Source organism: Lithobates pipiens, unplaced genomic scaffold (genome assembly GCF_037356315.1).
Source record: "Lithobates pipiens isolate NorthernLeopardFrog02 unplaced genomic scaffold, aLitPip1_a1.2 Scaffold_10, whole genome shotgun sequence".
NCBI lineage: Eukaryota > Metazoa > Chordata > Amphibia > Anura > Ranidae > Lithobates > Lithobates pipiens.
Window position 1 is genome coordinate 30904008 of NW_027507686.1, and position 17584 is coordinate 30921591.

At 43.9% G+C, this 17584-nt stretch overlaps 1 protein-coding gene and 1 pseudogene across 2 annotated transcripts in view; both read left to right on the forward strand.

Annotated features, from left to right (window-relative positions):
* Nucleotides 1–17584, forward strand: part of ZFPM1 (zinc finger protein, FOG family member 1) — a 163198-nt gene that overhangs the window by 117565 nt on the left and 28049 nt on the right. The gene's annotated exons all lie outside the window — the stretch shown is intronic.
* Nucleotides 4673–4754, forward strand: LOC143956027 (U2 spliceosomal RNA; annotated as a pseudogene).

Here is a 17584-nt window from a genome sequence, read left to right on the forward strand (position 1 = left end):
CGTTATATGGGAAATAAGAAAACCTGACTGTTTAAAGCTGAGCGCCGGGCACAAAAAACTTAATTGAAATATATTCTTTGGAAGCCACAAAGAATATTAATTATTTTTGTGTGACCCCAATGTCTTAGCAAACCCAGATATTGCCTTAAAAAATTGGTGTTGATATCGCCTGTACAGAGAGCAGAGCTGTGGGAGGGCCCCAGCAGGCTCCACCCACTACAGAAAACTACAGAAGGGGGCGGCGACAAGACCAGTCACCCTGCACAAGGAGGGAGAGCAGCAGTGAGTGGTCTTTATTATAGGAAGCTCCTGCACACCAAGATTCAAGAAGAATGCACATGACTGTCATATTAATTATCCCGGAGTTCCGCTTTAAACGTTTTGCGCTGAATGAGATTGCTGCCCGCGATGTCTTATCGTCTGATTCCGCATCGCCTTCTTAGTTTTGACTACGGACCTCGAGCCAGGTCAGCGCGCCCCAACGACCCGCACAGATGTACAATACTCCAATCACATATTTCTCAGCCCAGTTATCTGGCGATTAAAAATGCAACGGGTGGGACGGGGGGGGGGGGGTGGAATTTCGGCCAGTAATGGTCACATCCCCCTCCCTCGCCCTTCCTGGTCCACTCTATCAAAGCCCTCCATGTTGTTTTTTATTTCAGTTTAATTTCAAAGCTCCTTCATTAAAAGTGATGAAAAGTTGTTTCGGTTAATGTTTATCTCCTCCAGTGCTCCTCGCTCCCTAATCTCCTAAGGCCGGGAGTTTGGGTGAAAACCTCAAGGTTTCGCTATCAGTGGACCCAGAAGTCCTCATCTCGACAGCACAGCGCGTTCTGATGGACAGGGGAGGGAGAGATGGCGCTGATAAGGCGACTTTTTTGGTATGTGTGGGCGGTGAAAATAATTCAAGCTATTTTCTCTTTATCGGGTGAGAGTGGAACTTGCTTTGACGGCAGATAGAAATATTTGTTTTAGATTAACACTCCCTATCCTAAAGAAAAGGGGAAGGAAGAGTTTAAAGGAGAACCTCAGCTGCCTGATGTGTAATATATACTGTATATCAAAAGAGGATTGTCACACAATGTTCCCCGGCATCGCCTTGTGACTTTCTACTATGTACAGTCTGATCACTGGGGGAGAGGAGACTGAGGAAATGCTTTTTCCTCACTGCAGCAAACTGATAACATCATCATATCATTAATGATAAAAGATTAAAGTGTTACTAAACCCAGGACCCTGCAGTAAAAATGTCCAGAGATTGAACATACATTGGAATGGCTTAAAGTGACACTAAAGGTCATTTTGTTTGTTATTTAAAAAAAAAAAAAATTATACTTGCCTCCACTATGCAGCTCGTTTTGCACAGAGTGACCCCAAACCTCGTCTTCTGGGGTCCCTCGGCGGCTGTCCCGGCTCCTCCCCACATCAGATAACCCCCTAGGAGAAGCTCCCTCCCAGGGGGTTACCTTGTGGGCACGCCCGAGTCCTGCATTCGGCGTCCATAGATGCCAAATGCAGGACTCGGCCCCCCCCCCGGCGGCGTCATTGGATTTAATTGACAGCAGCAGGAGCCAATGGCTGCGGTGCTATCAATGTATCCAATCAACAGCCGAGAACCCCCTTGCAGAGAGCCAGCTCATCGGATGCATTAAGGTGAAAAAACACAAACATTTGCAACCCCCTTTAAAAACTGAACTCCAGGCGGGTAGTAAAGCAGCTTTTTGAATTAATTTATAGGTCATTAAATGTATTTTTTGCAAGCAGTACCTGAATGGGACCTGGTATCTATCTCTTGTAATCTATGTACAGCAGGGCTTAGATGGGGAGGAAGAAGCAGCACAGGCAGACAATCAGTTGTGCTGCAGTGCTCATGCGTGAACGTGGAACATGTTGATTGCAGGAGAGAGCAGAGAAATTAGTTTATTGGTGTGCTGCTTCTCATTTCACCGTATAGTCACAAGATGGAGGTGGGGAAATGACCTATAAGTGAAAGGGAAACTGCAGAAAACATTAGATCTCCTGCCCTGCCAGCCAGGACTGTGCTGTGTGGTAGCCCTGTGGAATTCTTGGCTTGGATGGACAGAAATACCAAACCTCCCACAGGTAAAAAACTTCTCTCCTCAACGCATTTCTTCTGTGTATTTAGCTGCTGGCCACAATTCAGCTTTAAAGTGGTTCTAAAGTCTGAAGGTTTTTTTTACCTTCATGCATTCTATGTATAAAACCATCTGTGTGCAGCAGGTCCCTCCAGCCTCCCTAATACATACCTGAGCTCCTTCTCAATCCAGCGATGTGCATGAGAGCATCTGCTGATGCTCATTGGCTGAGACATTGGCTCTCGCTGCTGTCAATCACAGCTAGACAGCCAATGAGGACAGAGGAGGTGGGGGCGCTGAACCTGTGTGACTGGTGGCTGAACATTTCCATCTTATGTAATGACACAACTTCCCAATGCCCTTTTATAACCAAATCTGCCTGTCGCTCCTCCTTCCCCAGATGTCCCTTTTTTATTTTATTTTTTTCAATTTTAAGAAATACATTTTTTTTGTTACCCTTCTTTCCATTTTCATTACATACCTTATTTTACATCCAGTGACGTCATCACTGGATCTCTGCGCTTCTCTATGCAATGTAGGCAGATCATGGCTGGGGTGGGGGAGGAGCCAGCAAAGGGTTCATAGTTACCTGAAAACATCACATCACCCGGCCTCAGTACTCCTCTCAAGCGCTCCCAGTGTTGATGCAAGCAGTGGGAGGAGTTATGCAAATATCAATATGCCTTGATTGGTGGGTGTCAGTGTGGAGGAGTGGGCGTTCCTAGGCAGGCTGTATTTGCATAGGTAACGCCCACATGTGATGCTAAGCCACTGTGATTGAAAGCACTGAAATCCAATGAATGAACGGGGTGGGCCAGAGACAGGCAGGCTGGGGAGGAAAGATTTAGATGATGATAGATGTTTTCCATTTAGAAAATGAGGCTGTCTCTATCTGAATTGTTGAAGCTTCCAATTGTGAGAAGCTCACAGTGTGCGGTGAAATAGGAGAACCTTTGAACTGTATAAAGCACGCATCTAAGATGCAGCAAGCAGGATTATTTTTTTTCGGTGCAGAGGTGTGATCAGGATCTGAGCAGTGACAGGTTCTCTTTAATCAGAGATGCTCATTTGACCAGTTTGTCATCCGAGTGTTGAGAGAATTTCAGTACCCCCCCCCCCCCCCCCCATCCCATCCCCCACTGTCATTCCTATGACGGCCATCCATGACAATGTGAAGTCCATATCGGGCACGGTGGTGACATCAGCCAATGTGGTTCCCACTTTCCGGTCGGGGATATCAGGACGGCTCATCGTATCTGGCGAGGAGCTAATCGTTCAGCACTGCGCTTCCTTCTCCCGCCACGGTTTCCTGGGAATACGAGTCGCGCTATCCTTGGACGGCCTGGCCCCCCCCCCCGCTATCTCCTCTGCTTCCTGCACACAAGTCCTCGCTGTCACCGGGGACTCTGCCAGCCCAGGCCATGCTTCCACCACTACAGGGGGCCCATTTCTGCCTTCCATCCATTCTATCCATATCAAATTCCTATACAGCAAAAGATACATTTCATCAATATAGCTTTGCAAGGTGTTTGTGCTTTTTTTTTTAAGAAAATAAAAACATAACCATAAAAAAAATTTAATTTTTAAATTTTAACCTTTAGAAAGGTAAAAAAATAAAATAAAATAGAAAAAAAAAACGTGTTCAAAGATGTATTTGTGTTTTTACCCTTAGTTCGATTATGCATTTTATTTGGCAGGTCTCTTTCTTCACATAACAAATATAACAACCTAAACACTTAACAATAAAATACACAAAAAAAATAAGAAAGACAAATACATTTTTGTGTACCCTTTTTATTATTTTAGTCATTTTCTTTTTATTCTTTTGTTTTTATTTTTTTGTAAATAATCCCCCCCACCCCCTTTATTAATGTGAAAAAAAGTAAAATGCCTAAAGTAACAAGGAATAGGACAAAAATGGAAAGATATGTTAGTTTTCCGCCACACATAGCGTTTTGCTTTTAGGCCAAAAAGTTCAATTTTGGTCTCCTCTGACCAGAGCACCTTCTTCCACATGTTTGCTGTGTCCTCCATGTTTGCTGTGTCCTCCATGTTTGCTGTGTCCTCCATGTTTGCTGTGTCCCCCAAATGGCTTCTCACAAAATGCAAACGCGACTTCTTATGGCTTTCTTTCACCAATGTCTTCTTCTTGTCACTCTTCCATAAAGGTCAGATTTGTAGAGAGACGACTAATAGTTGTCCTGTGGACAGATTCTCCCACCTGAGCTGTGGATCTCTGCAGCTCCTCCAGAGTTACTATGGGCCTCTTGGCTGCTTCTCTGATTAATCTGATCTTCGATTCCTCTCTTCTTGCCCGGCGGTCAGTTTAGGTGGACGGCAATGTCTTGGTAGGTTTGCGGTTGTGCCATACTCTTTCTATTTTCGGATGATGGATTGAACAGAGCTCCGTGAGATGTTCAAAGCTTGAGATTTTTTTATAACCTAACCCTGCTTGGAACTTCTCCATATCTTTATACCTGACCTGTCTGGTGTCTTCCTTGACCTTCATGATGATCATTTTTCTTCCACTTCACAATTACAGGCATACCCCACTTTTAAGTACACAATGGGGTTTATTTTCTCGGCCTTTTGGCTAAGATCAAGTGTAGTATCTGTTCTTATCAGTTGCCAATAGGTGGCGCTTGTTTACCGTCCCTGTTCTACGGCGAGGTGGAGCAGGGGTGGCGGTAGCTGTGCAAAGCCTGTTGGTGTAAAGGTGACCTGGACTGGTTTGTAGCCGGTTTGGGAAGCCTTCTGATGGGGGCGGAGAACCACTGGTCGGCGCCAGGGGAGGGGACCCTGGCAGACCGGCTTGGATTGTGGCAGCTTTAGCCCCAGTCAGTTTTTCGGGAGGGAACGCTTAGCTCTCCTGTTCCAGCAGGGGGGCGGCCTGTACCTTTCAAATATAATTAGGTAGGAGTGACGGGAGTGAGGGTTTGACCTGATGGCAAAGGGTCTCACTAAGCTCGCTGATCTCCATGCCTTTCTGGCTGTGGTGGGGGCTGTCGTGGTCTGGGCTGGGCTGTCGGGGATGCTTTTGTTGGAAAGCCCATGGTGATGTGCCCCTGGAGTGGCAGTCCAGGGGTGCCTTACTCACTGTGCGTCCGCACTTTGATTCTGGCACCTAGGTCACGTCACCATTACATGCTTTTTTTACACCTGCCTCTAGGGCCCGGCCTTTTGGCTAGGACCAGAGGAATTTTTGATTCCTGGCCGGAGGGCCTGGTCATTGTATTGCACAATGGCCACTTTTCACTCTCCTCTCCACTATCCCTTCCTCACTTTTTATTTATTTTATTTGTGTGTGTTTTGTCACTGTTTGTCACTTCACGTTTTGATTAGTAGGGTGTCGGTCCTCGGACCAATCCTGAACGTCTTGTGGGAGAGCGGACATAGGCCTTCTGGCTTGGTCCAATCTCCATGAGGGGGGCCTACCTTCGGGGAAACCCCCATAGTACCAAGTACCTAGGAGGTTCTGTTTCGGCAGTCCTCCCGGGGAAAGGAGGTCTTCCGGTTTCGTCCGGGGACCACTTGTTGAGTCTGGTACCTCAGTCCCCGTCTGGAGCCTAACGCCCCGGGGGATCAGGGTATGGTCCTTCTTTTGGAGGACATCAGGCACCCGTCTGCACTTTTTAGTGTTTCACTCTTTATGTGTGTGCACTTTTTTTATGCACCGGGTGGAAGTTTTTTGGGTGTGTTTGCACGCCATGGGCTTTTTCAATAGAAAAAATGGGGTTTATTTACTAAAGCTGGAAAGTTCATTCAACCCCATTGTGTACTTAAAAGTGGGGTATGCCTGTATGTGCCACTTTGTGTTGGTCTATCACATAAAATCCCCATTAAAATACATTTACAAAAAAAATTGTCACGAAAGAAACAGACCCAGTCACTGCTGACTAGGAATAAGCTATATCGCTTAATATCTAGATTATTTTTTTTATATATTATCTAAAAAATTTTATTGTGTGATTATTTTTTCTTTAATGTTATCTTTTTTTAAATTTTATTCTTAATTGTATTTTTTGTATATATATATATATATATATATATATATATATACAGTGGTGTGAAAAAGTGTTTGCCCCCTTCCTCATTTCCTGTTCCTTTGCATGTTTGTCACACTTAAGTGTTTCGGAACATCAAACCAATTTAAACAATAGTCAAGGACAACACAAGTAAACACAAAATGCAATTTGTAAATGAAGGTGTTTATTATTAAAGGTGAAAAAAAATCCAAACCATCATGGCCCTGTGTGAAAAAGTGATTGCCCCCTAAACCTAATAACTGGTTGGGCCACCCTTAGCAGCAACAACTGCAACCAAGCATTTGCTATAACGTGCAATGAGGCTTTTACAGCGTCCTGGAGGAATTTTGGCCCACTCATCTTTGCAGAATTGTCCTAATTCAGTTACATTAGAGGGTTTTCGAGCATGAACGGCCTTTTTAAGGTCATACCACAACATCTCAATAGGATTCAGGTCAGGACTTTGGCTAGGCCACTCCAAAGTCTTCATTTTGTTTTTCTTCAGCCATTCGGTGGTGGACTTCCTGGTGTGTTTAGGATCATTGTCCTGCTGCAGAACCCAAGTTCGTTTCAGCTTGAGTACAAGAACAGATGGTCGGACATTCTCCTTCAGGATCTCTTGGTAGACAGCAGAATTCATAGTTCCTTTTATCATGGCAAGTCTTCCAGGTCCTGAAGCAGCAAAACAGCCCCAGACCATCACACTACCACCACCATATTTTACGGTTGGTATAATGTTCTTTTTATGAAATGCAGTGTTCCTTCTACGCCAGATATACTTGGACACACACCTTCCAAAGAGTTCCACTTTTGTCTCATCGGTCCACAGAATGTTGTCCCAAAAGTCTTGGGGATCATCAAGATGTGTTGTGGAGAAATTGAGACGAGCTTTGATGTTCTTTTTGCTCAGCAGTGGTTTTCTCCTTGGAACTCTGCCATGCAGGCCATTTTTGCCCAGTCTTTTCCTGATGGTGGAGGCATGAACGCTGACCTTAACTGAGGCAAGTGAGGCCTGCAGTTCCTTGGACGTTGTTGTGGGGTCTTTTGTGACCTCTTGGATGAGTCGTCGCTGCGCTCTTGGGGTAATTTTGGGCGGCCGGCCACTCCTGGGAAGGTTCACCACTGTTCCATGTCTTCGCCATTTGTGGATAATGGCTCTCACTGTGGTTCGCTGGATTCCCAAAGCTTTGGAAATGGCTTTATAACCCTTTCCAGACTGATAGATCTCAATTACTTTCTTTCTCAATTGTTCCTGAATTTCTTTGGATCTCGGCATGATGTGTAGCTTTTAAGGATCTTCTGGTGGACCTTACTGTGTCAAGCAGCTCCTATTTAAGTGATGCCTTGATTGTGAACAGGTGTGGCAATAATCAGGCCTGGGTGTGGCTAGAGAAATTGAACTCAGGTGTGGACAACCACAGTTATAGTATGTTTTAACAAGGGGGGCAATCACTTTTTCACACAGGGCCATGATGGTTTGGATTTTTTTTCACCTTTAATAATAAACACCTTCATTTACAAATTGCATTTTGTGTTTACTTGTGTTGTCCTTGACTATTGTTTAAATTGGTTTGATGTTCCGAAACACTTAAGTGTGACAAACATGCAAAGGAACAGGAAATGAGGAAGGGGGCAAACACTTTTTCACACCACTGTATATATATATTAACTTTTTTTTTTTTTTTACAAAAAAATACAATTAAGAATGAAATAAAAAAAAAAAAAGTAACATAAAAAAAATGAATCACACAATAAAAAATTAGGATAATATATAAAAAATAATATATATATATATATATATATATATATTTATAATTATTCTTTATCTTGTACAATAAATAAACAAATTCAGCAGAATTAAGCGATATAGCTTATTCCTAGTCAGCAGTGTCTTCCGTGTCAATTTATTTTTTATTTAACTTGAGTTTGAGGATAAACCGTATTCCGTGACAGGTTTGCTTTATAACAGGGATATGCAATTAGCGGACCTCCAGCTGTTGCAGAACTACAATTCCAATGAGGCATAGCAAGACACTTAGAGCCACAAGCAGGACAGCCAGAGGCAGAGGCATGATGGAACTTGTAGTTTAGCAACAGCTGGAGGTCCGCTAATTGCATATCCCTGCTTTATAATATCAGCGGGGTGGGGCAGAGGGGATAGACCGGGGGAAAGGCTTCATTACAGTCAGCCGAATTCCTGCCCAGTATGACCCGAGAGGAGTCCTGAGCCTCTCTCAGCCTAACATGGGGGTACACATAGAACATTCACGTCACCCCTCTTCATTTCTGCATAATTTGGGGACCAATGTTGTCAATATCTGTGAGCGGGATCTGCCACTGCTTCACTTATCAAAATTCGATTCCCACAATAAGCAGAGCGTATAAAATCTATAGGATTCATCATGTGTTTTTTTTTTTTTTTTTTTTTTTTTAATCAGCGGGCAACATTTTGCATAATGCGTTTGTGGCGGAGTTTCTCTAGGGGTGGCGAGCTATCATAGCGATTAGCGCAGGTCACAGTTCATTACTGATAAACATTTCAGTTTGTGCTGTGTCAAAAAAAAATCAATAAGTGTGAGCTGTGGCAATGTGATCACAGCCAGACCGGTTTTCCACCGATTGATGTAACGTGGGTCCTTATCGCAACCGGCACAAACGCCTGCCCTCCATCTACTTCTGCTCTCCCCCCTGCAGGGGTGGAAGAAATAGTACATCAAATAACAGCAGGTGTCTTCACACACGAGCGTCTGGAAACGATCACAGGGTCGTCCAGAAAACCTGAAATGCAATTTAAAAAAAAATTTTAAATTACTTTTTGTAATATGTTGTTACCTTACCGGATATCATAGCAGCATGGAGGCTGAATGTCCAGCACTGGGGTTGAGGTATCAATTCTTACCAGGGACAATAGATGCATGGAGTTTGTATGTTCTGCTAATACATGTGGTATACGGGTAAGCTAATTAGCTTCCCAAAATTGCCTCAAGTTCTTGTATGTACATGGACATTAGAGCGTAAGCTCATCTGGTGTAGAGACTAATGTGGCTGACTCAGTGGTCTCTGTACAGCACTGCAGTATATGTCAGAGCTATACAGTGTGGCACATTAGAGTGTAAGCTCCTCTGGTACAGAGACTGATGTGTCTTGCTTGGTGTTCTCTGTACAGCACTATGGCATATGTCAGAGCTATATAAAAGTATAATAGTTTAGGAAATTAGAGCGTAAGCTCCTCTGGTGCGGAGACTGATGTGACTGGCTCTGTGTTCTCTGTACAGCACTGCGGTATATGTCAGAGCTATATTAAAAAAATATATAGTGTGTGACTGGAGGATATTTGAGTGTAAGCTCTTCTGGTACAGAGATTGATGTGACTGGTTCCGTGTTCTCTGTACAGCACTATGGTACATGTTGGAGCTATTTAAATGTATAATAGTTTGGGACATTAGAGTGTATGTATAAATGTATACTAATAATAATGTGTGATTGTGGGGGGACATTAGAGTGTAAGCTCCTCTGGCACAGAGACTGATGGGACTGGCTCAGTATTCTTTGTACTGCACTATGATATATGTCAGAGCTATATAAATGTTTAATGGTAATAATACTGTGGGGGGACAATAGAGTGTAAGCTCCTCTGGTGCAGAGACTGATGTGACTGGCTCAGTGTTCTCTGTACTTCAGTAGATGGCAGATCTATCCAAAAGTATAATAGTGTTTAACTCTGGGGTGACATTAGAGTGTTAGCTCCTCTGGTGAAGATACCGATATGTAGGATCTGCCAGAGCTTTGTAAATAAAATACCTTAAAGACTATACAGGGCATTAACAATATGCAGCCAAGGAGTTGAAGGACTGCTTTCATCTGATGCTTCTCACTTGGTTTTTAACTTATGATAGGGCCTCTTTAGCCTACAACGCAAACCTATGCCATGGTAAGTGCGATGGGGTTGCCCCTATAGCCGACTCTTCCTGGCGCTGGGCCCAGCACGATCCGAGCTCCATTCATGTCGCTCAGGCTCGGTAATTGGGCTGTTAGTTCTCTACCTGTTCACATTGTTTCCCTGTGGCCGGCCGGTTAATTACCTGATAGAGAATTCCGGAGTTTTTTTTCAGGAATGAGAATCTCTCCAGTGAACCAGTGGCAGCCCCTGAAAACAAGACTCCTGGGAATCTCCCGGGCAATTACCTCTTCGTTATTAACTCCTGCATTGCTGCGAGGAAGGGGTGCCATCTCCGTACACCAGATCACATTCCTACTCCTCCGATTCCTAGAAATTTCAGTATAATTAGAAAAAGTAACATTCAGAAATTGAGATTCTCTCAGTTGGAGGCAGGAGGTGGTAGCTCTGTAAGCCGGCTGTCATCACTGGGTTTGTTAGATTGTCACCGAAGAGGGCTAGGGCAGCCAAAAATAAAAATACATTTAAAGGGCCGTGGCAACCACAGTGAAGAAGTTTCCCAGGATCTTGCCCCCTTGAAACCTATTGGAAAGCTCAACAAGAATTCCAGAATCCCACATTGTTAGTAAAGAGATCTGACTCTTTCACTCTGGCACCCTAGAGGGAATCCGTGTGCCTGCAAGGATCCCATACTCCAATATCCTAGAGGTGATCTATGCAACTCACAGAATCCCGCCCTCCAGTACCCCATAGTGATTCCTAGAGAGTTCCAGAATCCCACACTCCGGTACACTATAGCCAGTCTCTAAGACTCCCAGAATTCCACACTCTAGTACTCCAGAGTGAATCTCCAAATTTGCTAAAGTCCCACACTTGTGTACCCTTGAGTAAATGTCAGATCCTTCCAGAATCTCCATTTCCCCAGAATGAATCGCTGAGACTCCCAAGAATCTCACTCTCCGATACACTAGAATAAAACTTAGAAATTCCATACTTTGGTACCTTAGAGTGAATCTCTGAGACTCCCAGAGTCTTGCATTCCAGCACCCAGAGTAAACCTCTGAGCCTGCTAGAACCCCCACACATAATCGGAGTGAACCTGAAACTCACAGAAAACCATGCTCCAATACCCTGGACTTAATCTTAGTTCTAGAATCCCACTCTGGTACCTTGGTGGAAACTCGCAGAAGACAGTTTTCAACTACCCCAAAGTAATTTGTCGAGAGTTCCAGAATTCCACACTACGGTACGCTAGGGTGAATCTCTGAGACTCCCAATATCCCACACACTGGTACCCCAGAGTAAATCTTTGAGCCTGCTTAATGTCGGATCCTACCAGAATCCCACACTCTTACCCGAGTTCAAATCGCTGCAACTCTAAGAATCTCACTGTCCAGTACCCTAGAGTGAAAATCGAGAGAATCTCACACTCTGGTACCCTTAGAGTGGACCTCTGAGATTCCTAGAATCTTACATTCTGTTACTCAGAATAAACATTTGAGCCTGCCGGAATCCCACACTCCAGTACCCTGGGGTAAATCTCTGAGCCTGCTAGAATCCCACACTCCAGTACCCTGGAGTAAATCTCTAAACCTGCTAGAATCCCACACTCCAGTACCCTGGAGTAAATCTCTGAGCCTGCTAGAATCCCACACTCCAGTACCCTGGAGTAAATCTCTGAGCCTGCTAGAATCCCACACTCCAGTACCCTAGAGTGAATCTCAGAGCCTCCCAAATCCCACACTGCAGTACCCTAGAGTAGTAGATGTCAATGCTTGCTAGAATCCTACACTTTGGTACCCTACAGTGAATCTCGGAGCCTGTCATAATCCCACTCTCTGTTATTTTAGAGTGAATTTTAGACTCCAAGAATTGCACACTGTGCCCTCAAGTGAATCTACTAACTCATTGGTATTAATTAGCTGTAAAGCTTGGCTATACATGGTTTGACATTTGGCCGTTTCAGCATGGACTGGTCGAATTTTTCAATCCATTTATGGGCAGGCTTATTGTATAGAAGTCGATCTACTGATCAACTTTTGTACAACTGTCCTTTCACATTTTTTCCGCTTGATCAGCATTGCAATTTATAACCAGCAGCAATGATTAGTGTATTCTGATGGCAGGGAAGTCTCCCCACTGACAGAATGCAATAGCTCAGCGGGGATCATTCCCCCATCCACATTGGTTGTGCAGATGGAGGAATCGGTTCAGTCTTTGGACTGCTTAAGACTCACGGAATCCCACATTCAATACTCTAGAGCAGTGGTCTCCAAACTACGGCCCTTTGCTTGCCTTTATTGGGCCCCTGGTGCATTATTCCTCCAACGCACAATGATGGAGTATCATTCCTCTCACTGACACCATAAATGGGGCTTTATTCCTTCAACTGACACCAATGGTGAGATGCCATTCCTCCCACTGACACCATCAATGGGGCTTTATTTCTCCAACTGACACCAATGATGGGGCACCATTCCTCCCACTGACACCATCAATGAGTCTTTATTTCTCCAACTGACACCAATAATTGGGTACTGTTCCTCTCACTGACACCAGCTATGGGGCACCATTCCTCCCATTGACACCATTAATAGAGCTTTATTCCTTCAATTAACACCAATGATGGGGTACCATTGCTCTCACTGCCACCAATCAGGAGGCAGCATTCCTCCCATTGACACAATTAATAGAGCTTTATTCCTCCAACTGACACCAATGATGGGGTACCATTCCTCTCACTGACACTAATGATGAGTCACCATTCCTCCCTCTGACACCATCAATAAGTTTTTATTCCTCCAACTGACACCAATAATGGAGCACTATTCCTCCCTCTAAAATCAATGATGGGATATAATGTGTTTTGACACTGATGCTGAGGATGATCTCTACTCCCACTGGCCACCCTAAAGCCCGAAGGACAGTAAACTGGCCCTTCGCTTAGAAAGTTTGGAGACCCTTGGCCTAGAGTGAATCACTGAGCCTGCCAGAATCCCACATTCTGGTACCCTAGAGTTGGTGACAGTGAGACAATCAATGATCTACTCCAAAGCCCTATAAGGTCAATACTTGTCTTGGTTTTGCTTTGTGTCTGTATATCTGAATGCCCATGTATATCTATAGCATGCATGTTCCATAGTTGATACAACTGCAATGTGTGTGTGTGTATGATATTTAATATATATTATTATTTTCTATCAGTTAGGCAACTTTTTCTTACAAACAGGAATTGATTACTATGATTATGTTTAGTTCAGTATTTGCATGGTTGTATAAGATAAAAACGTGCAATAAAAAGTCAAAGCCAATAAAAGAAAAGAAAACAAAAAAAAACTATCAGGGAGGATTGCCCCCTAGTGGCTGAATGTGTCATTGCAGCCTCCCCATCCCTTGTTTGTGTGTCTCATAGCATTTGATTAATATTGATCTATATAGTTGTTACAACACTGACCTATTGTCTAAGGAGTTGCTCAGACCTCCCCTCAGCGCCCCCTGGCTGGTGGGGTTTGTGGACGTCATCATTACTGCGATGAGCCTCTGGTGACCTCTCCCCACTAATAGTTCTAAAGCTGTTATGATTTCATTTCAGAAGGCCTTTTATCAGACAAACAGCCCCAGTTACCTGCAACATTTACTTAATGATCCCACTGATAGGAAATAGTCTGATAATGCGCAGACCAGCTGGCTGGCGTCAGCCAATCAGATGGCGGCCTGCGATGAGAGATTAGATTACGGGGGACTGTATTTGTTAGAGTGTTGGTGTCACCGGGAACCAACAATATTGATACAGAGATAGGCTGAGAATGGACTTTGCCTTCTGTGATAATCGGGGTAAAAAAGATTACTTTTAACTATTAGCACACTGACTGCTCTTAATATTAATGACTGCAAGGTCAGAAGGTTTCTGGCTGGGAACAGGTGATCTCAGCCTGAAAAAACAAATCAAAAAGGGCTCTGATGAAGCCGAACGAGGATTAAGGTGGATGTACGCAGCCCCCTGGTCCCTTTTACGGTGGGATCCGATGGTTTACATCAAAAACACCAAGCTTGGTTATGGCCGTGATAGCCAAAGCTGTTATCTAGAATTTTAAAGTGCATCTCTCAGCAATGTTAAGTCTGCCTGAATAACTTCCTGATCTCGCAATATACAGCAACAGTTTTAGCTTTTCAGAAAAGCTCCACTTTGTATCATTAAAAAAAAAAAGGCATCCTTGAGACAGTGACTTTGCCTAGGCGGATATGATGTCATCAGTGTGCCGCAGGTAGGAGGAAACATTTCCTCGGTCACCTCTCCTCCAGTGATCAGACTGCAACATTGTAACTTTGTAGCGTGTCACAGGGTGAGAGGCTGCAGCAAACACTGCTTTAACCTCTGACATTTGCTTTAATTAAACTTTGCAGATGTTTATGGCTAGATTCTGTGATGTGACAGTTGGAATTGCATGTGCACACTAGGAGAAGTTTTCACTGGGAAATTGAAACCCTGGAACATTCATTGGGGGTTATTTACTAAAGCTGGAGAGTGCAAAATCTGGTGCAACTCTTAATAGAATCAAATCAACGTCCGGGTTTTTTTTTGCCAAAGCTTAATTGAACAAGTTGAGGTTAGAAGTTGATTGGCTACCATGCACAGCTGCACCAGATTCTGAGTGTACCCGTTTTAGTAAATCTACCCCAGAGTTTTTAAGACTGAGCCATTGTTAGAGCCCATGGCCCTGATTGGTTATGAGACTTGCCCCATACAAACATTAAAATTACCTCGGTGTCTCCCACAATTGCTGACTTCCTATATTTCCCGGACCCATCTCTGCAACTAAGAAGGGCTTCCTTTGTGTTTTCCTCTTGGCTGCCTGGAATGTTCATTCCAAGACATTGGAAGTCAACCTTTGTCCCAGTGATGAAAGAGGGGAATGCTGAAATGACCCACCTACAACGCAACACGAGGGATTGATGGCTTAATAGGTAATCCACCCGGACCATCTAGTTTGTTTTCTTGGGTACTCCACATTATTTCATGAGCTATTGTACCATGCTTGGACACTAGGGGGAGGCATGCCCCCTTGACCCAGATGCGCAATCCCTGTCTCTTTCTTTTTCGTCTGTTACTTACCTTTCCTTTCTTCCCTTATTGCTCTCTTTTATTCTATAATTAACTTCTGCCTCAGACATTCTCAACCAAGGTTCCTCGAGTGGTTGCTAGAGGTTTCTTCAGCCATGGCTAATTGACCTCCAATTTGATGGTGCTTCCATAGTTTCAGGGTCAATACCACTTGGCAAAGCCAGCAACATGACACCAATTATCTTTTTAACTTTTGTAAGAGTGGCATTCTTCCTACTGACCACCAATGTAAGAACCATTTTTGCCATTGAACCCTGATGAATTGGTTTAAGGGTTTCCCGAAACCTTGGAAAAGGCAGCTCTATCTTCTCTTCCATGACTACATGACCAAGATGCTGGAAGGGTCCTACATATTAACACCCTGTGGATTTGGTTTGTATTATACTATGTCTTTGATCAAGGGTGTAGATCACACATTTACAACCAGGGTTCCTCCATAGGTTGCCAGGGCTTCCCTAACCTGTGGCTGGTTGACCTCCTAGTCGATGGTGCCTCCATACTTTCAGAACCAACATTGTTAGTCAAAGCTATCAGCATGATAGTAGTTATATTTTAGCTCTCTGTAAGTGTGGCATTCTTCCTACTGACCACCAATGTAAGAGGCATTTTTGCCACTGACCCTTTATAAATTGGTTTAATCTAGGTGTTCCCCAAAACCTTAAAACTATCTCGGATAAAAAGGGTTTAGAAAGGCTGCTTTATCTTCTGTTTCATGACCACACAGCGGCAAACCCTTGAAAATATGAAGTTCAAACACGTGTCTGTGCTTTCCTCCTCTATAGCCAAAGGTCACCTTCAACAAATCACTTGCGTTGTGTCAACAATCATACAAAGGGTCCCATATTTTACAGCATTTTGACTTGGCTTGCTTTATTCTATGTCTTTGATCAAGAGTGTAGATCATCCATTCTCAACCAGGGTTCCTCCAGAGGCTGATAGGGGTTACTTAACCTGTTGCTTGATTGACCTCCTATCTGATGGTGCGAGTATAAATCTGGGGCCAAAGCTACTTGGTATAGTAAACGGCAGGACACTAGTGATATTTTTTAGTGGTCTGTAATCACCACTGTAACAGGCACTGTTTCTACTGACCTCCTGCTGAATTCATTTTAGAAGGGGTTCCCTGTCACCTGAAAATGTATTTCAGTAGTTCATTTGGGGTGGAAAGGCTGGTTTACCTGCTTAGGGACCTATTGTTTGACATGCGTTTTGTCCCCTGACTGCTAGTGTATGACATTCTTTTCTGTGATTGTATTAAACAAAATCATTATTCTTTAAAGAGATTGTAAACTTCAGACATGGAATAAGAACAAAGCCTTATCCTCTATAGTGTGTACTTGTTTCAATCTAGAGCACTAAGTGTCATTTCTGTCTGCTGCTTTATTCCTCTGCTATCAGCATGAGTCACTTCTGACAGGTTTTCCTGACACCAAGAAAAAAATGGTGACAGGGGAGGGAACTCCAGCCAATTGACAGCCTCTGTTCTGTTCCTGTATGCTGTGTGAAGGAGAGTGTGTCCCTTTCCTCCAATCAGCTCTCAGAGCTCTCCTCTGATATAACTTCAGCTCTCTGCCCCCTGCTTTTCAGAGCTGGAAGATCCTGTGTAAATTCTACACTTTGGATGGATGTAGGGGAAAGACGGCTGGAGATAAACAGGCACACGTAACGTAGGAGGATTTGTTTCATCTTTGTGTTTCACCTGAACCCAATCACTTGAATGGGTATATGTGAGGGTTTACAACCACTTTAAAGAAAACGGAATCACTGATGGGCCAGTGAAATGAGCAAGTGCCCTTTAAATGCTCGTGTGTTCGTGCCCTACACGCACCTATTGATGCCCGTGCTCTTTCCCTGGGAACGTAACTGCTGTGGTTGCTACTGTGCTGTGTCCCTGTTTGTTAGTTTGTCCTTCCAGCTTCCACAGCAGTCTTATCAGTTCCTGTGTGTGTTTTCCTTGGTGGGGTCTGATACAGAGAAGATAGATGGATGTTATGACATGGAAAGTGTCAGCCCAGGAGCCTTATCAGTTGAACATAAGTGCCCTGACCTCTCTGCTCCCATGTAGGCCTTTATGCTAACAAACAATTCCGATGATTGTCGGATCAAAAATGGCTGCAGGTGGCAGCTAATCCCATCCTCTAGAAGCAGGAGGACGGTGTTGGAAGAGTGGCCAATGGGAGCCCTCTGGGAAGACAGGCATTGATTGTAGGGATGCAGATGTGACTAGAAAGTGATTATAAGCTCTGGGCGCTGATCAAATAAACAGCAAGGTTTAGCCAGTCACAGGTAGCTTGCTGGTACAATCAAAACTGTTTGAAAGTACAAAAGCAGCCATCCATTAAAGCTGAAGTTTTATCTGCTTATATTTGGTCTTCCCTAGATCCTCCTTTCCCACCCATCAACATGGTAATGATAATTTTGAATCCTTAATGTTTTCATT